The sequence below is a fragment of the Papaver somniferum genome, chromosome 2 (assembly GCF_003573695.1).
Source record: "Papaver somniferum cultivar HN1 chromosome 2, ASM357369v1, whole genome shotgun sequence".
In the NCBI taxonomy this organism is placed as follows: Eukaryota; Viridiplantae; Streptophyta; class Magnoliopsida; order Ranunculales; family Papaveraceae; genus Papaver; species Papaver somniferum.
The window spans coordinates 67,503,481-67,508,062 of NC_039359.1; positions in this window are offsets into that span (position 1 = coordinate 67,503,481).

Consider the following 4,582-nt stretch of genomic DNA (forward strand, 5'->3'; position numbering starts at 1 on the left):
ATTTAGTCGTGAACCGCAATGGCGCATTTAGTTAATACCTTAATGGTACACAGATCTGGAATTCACTTTAAAACTGAATATTGTTCTATAAATAGAATGCCTTTTGTTCACAAAATTCCTCAACAAACATCGAAGTTGGTATCTCATTAGCTTGATCAAAATCACCATGATGGCTTCTTGCAGTTCATCTCCAATTTTCTTGTGTGTTTTTGCAATGCTTGCTCTATCAGCCTATTCTGGTAAGTATCAACAAGCAGTTCGTTTACATAGATATAGTACTTGAATTTGTCAATTAATAATTTTATATTTTTCTTGTATAGAGATGGCTAATGATCTTATATATAAATGTCCTCGGCAAGAAGATAGTTATGACTGGGCTGAGGGCACAAACTGTAGTTCATGTGCAAATAATTGTGCGTCAAAGTGTTTGAGCTTGAACAAGGGGGCGACCCAGCTTAGTTGCAATGATTATCCACGTATCATGAATGCCGTTTGTAATTGTTGTTGTACACCACACACACCCCCACCTCCACCCCCATCACCATCACCATCACCGCTACCTCCTACTCCTGCGGGAGATAACTGTAATAAGCCTGGGGACGCATACTCAGAAACCACATTTACCACCTTAGACTGCAGTTATTGTAAAAATTGGTGTCAGGAAGATTGTTTGGGTAAAGTGGTTAGCAACAAGTGCTCAATGGGAGAATCACTGTTTGTCACGCGTTGCAAGTGCTGTTGTAACGAAACGCCTGAGCTTGAAGTCAACGTTGTCAAAGAAATTGTCAGGTTGAATGCTCATTAGTGGGTAGTTCGATGGAAAAGCATAAGTCGGAGCGATTCCTGTAAGGACTCGGAGGTGTGGGAATGTTGTTGACAATATACACGCTACTAAGCTTCCGCTACTGCATCTTTACTGTCATTTGCTTCATTTGAGTGTTAAACATCTGCAGTTCCCTAGAAATGCATATCGATCTCATCTTATACATATCTGACATGATACGATAATTAGATGACATGATTATAATTACCTTTTACGATAATTAGATGACATGATTATATGTCTTCATTTGAGTGTTAAACCCATGAGGTATCCCTAATTGCTTTATGATGTAAAGGGTGACAATTTTTGAAATATTTACATTTTAAAATTTTGAACCATAGTTCATCTTCAGAGTGAATGAGCAACCAAGCAGTTTTAGCCAAAAGGGCCTCATAAACTTAAGACTCCTAAATCCTATCCCACCTCTCATTTTATGAGTACAAACTTTATCCCATTTTTTGGGATAAGAACCCCCACTTGATCCTTTCCCCCACCAGAAATCTGTTTGGGATTGCTCCATTTTGTGAATGAGATTATCCGGAAGAAGAAAAGAATTCATGTGATAGATGGGGGAAGAATTCAAGACATTGTTAACCATGACGGACCTACCTGATTGGGACAACTGCTTACCCTTCCACTTAGTGACCCATTAGCAAAATGATCAGCAAGAAAAGAGAAAGTATCGGTTTTTGATCTCTTCAGGAAAAGAGGAATACCCAGATGTTTATCATTAGGATCAATTTTCTTAACATTAAGAGATCTAATGAGGGAAACACAAAGATCCGGATGAACATTCTTACTAAAGAAGCATCCAGATTTTTGAAAATTTATCACTTGAGAGACATTAAGTTGTTAGCCTCATCATGGGTGGCTTTAGTGAATAAAAGACAATCATCAGCAAAGAGTAGATAAGAAATACTTGGGGCCTCTTTGCTGACTTTAAAACCATGAATAAGATTCCATTGTTCAGCATGATTAAGATAACAGGAAAAAGCCTCCATACATAAACTGAACAAATAAGGAGATAACGGATCACCTTGGCGTAGACCTCTACTAGGTCTATAAGAAGAACATGGTGATCCATTAAGTAAAACAAAGACACTAATGGTGCTAATATATTGGTAAATGATCTCACACCAAGAGTCAGAGAATCCAAAACATTTGAGAACATCAATTAAAAAGGACCACTCTATTCTATCGAAAGCCTTCGACATATCTAATTTTAGACCCATAATGTCGCATTTGTCTTTTTTCCTTTTGTTTTTCATAGAATGCACCAATTCTTGGGAAATAATCACATTGTTCTGTATATTCCTATTTGGAACATAGGCAGATTGAAAAGGTGATATCATTTTGCCTAATAGTGGTTTCATTCTATTCACAATAATTTTGGAAATTATTTCATAACTAGTATTGCATAATGATATTGGCCTAAAGTCAGCAGGTGTGACAGGATTGTTGACTTTAGGTATAAGAGACAGAAATGTATGGTTCATTTCTTTCAGCAAATGTTTAGGGTGAAAAAAACTTTGAACAGTTCTGAAAACATCATTTTCCACTAATTCCATATTCTGTTTTTAGAAACCTAGTAGAAATCCATCCGGTTCCGGAGCAAACCATGGACGCATTTTCTTAATTGTGTCTCTAATCTCTTGCAAAGTAATGTGACTCAATAATTTGTCATTGTACTCATTAGTTATACAAGGGTTTATGCAATTCAGAAAATTTATATTTCGAAGAGGATCAGACGTGGTAATAATTGAACTAAAGTGGCTTACCAATAGGTCTTCAAGTTGATTCATATCCTTAGACCATTGGCTATTGCTCAATTTTAGGGAACTAATATGATTGAAGTGCCTTCTGCGATTCACATAAGTGTGGTAGAAGTTGGTATTTCTATCATGGCCCTTTATGTACTCGACTCTAGACTTTTGAGCATAAAAGTCCTCTTGGAATTTTTGCCAATGCTCCAACTGTGTCTCAACTTGCTTAATAGCCTCAAGGTTCTGAATAATATTTGTTTGATTATTCAAAGCTTGAAGTTGAGATCCAAGAGATATAACTTTCTGATCTATGTTACCAAAATGCGAAATATTCCAGTTTTTCAAATCTGTTTTAACATTCCGAAGCCTGTTGACAAATTGAAAAGCATGGGACCCTCTAACAGGAATAGAGAAAGCATTTTTAATTACACTATGTGAAGAAGGATCACTAAACCAACATTTATAATATCTGTAGAGTTTTTTACCTTGATGGGATTGAGTATTGGTAACCAAGATAATTTGTAAATGATATGAACCTATTGAGTCAATATGAAAGACTTTAGAGTTTACATAGTAACTCAGCCACAAACCATTTTCCAAAGCCCTATCTAGTCTGGCTCGAATATTGTCATTGCCAGACTGTCTGTTAGACCATGTGAAACGAGAGCCTACGTATCCTAAATCAGATAAATCAGACTTATCAATAATTTGTTGAATGATAGGAAATTTTTCAGTATTTGGGCACGTGAAAGTAGACCTTTCACGGGTGAACATGGTAATATTTAGGTCACCAATGAGAACCCATAGAAGTTAGAAAAGAAAGAAAATCTTAAGGGATAAAGAGAGAAGATATCAAAGACAGAGCACAAATCAAAAACACAAAACCAAATACAACACTATCGTTGTTGTAAAGTAAATACAACACAACACAAATCAAATCAAAAGTTCCATGTTTGTTTGCAGATTTGATTAATGATCCTCACTAACTTTCAAAAAATGCTAGGTTTATAGTTTAATACTAGCCCTTTCTCTTCTTTTTACATGTACGTATTGCATAAATCTAGTTTTTGCAATTTAGGTAACGATCTCCTAAGTCCTAATACAGAGAATAATTTATTCTTATTACTAAATCAATCAAATATGTATTCATGTCCATCCAAAGCATCCAATACAATGTAGAATCCGATTAACACACATACATTGAAAAAATATGCAAAAAAAAAACTAGAAAGAAAATGTAGATGAATGGAAAGTATCAATGAGACCAACAAGCAAAAATGTGGAAGCAGCTAGAAGTTTTAATCTTAAGTTCAACATCATCTTCATTAGTCTTTTGTAACCCTTTACCTTCATTCTCGACTGTCGCCTGCGAGTTATATTCATCATTTACCTTTTGAATCAAACTAATAGTTTCCTCATCTTCAGACATGGAAATTGGTATGTTCTTGGTACTTGACAAACTCTTGAACCTTTCCACAAGTTCGGTAGTGAAAAATTGTGTTTCAGTTTGATCCATTGTTTTTAACATCTTCTTAGAATTTCCAGTTGCCAATGCGGAATCAATATATTCAATAATCAATGGAATCGAACTAAGTACTGTACTTTTCTCCGGTACATTGTCAAAGTAATCAACCATAGAATCCAGACACTTAGATATTTGACGATAATTTGTCACTTCTCGTCTCATACGAACCATATTTCTTGCGTGAATGCGTATTTGCTTCGTGTTACCCTTCTCAATTACATTCTTGACCATAAGATTTTCAGTTTCCATTTCTTTCTCACGTTCATCGGATAGCGTTTTTAAACTATCCGATACCGATATCAAATCTTCCGTTTTATTTTCCTTTTTCTCAATACTTCCCTCCATTTCAAACAAATTGATTTTTAAAATGTGTCTTTTTTCTTCTATTTGTAGCGCCCCCTAAGCTAGCAGCTGACTAATCCAAGAGATTAACTAAATAAAGAGGCACTAAGAATCTAAAACATGTACTTA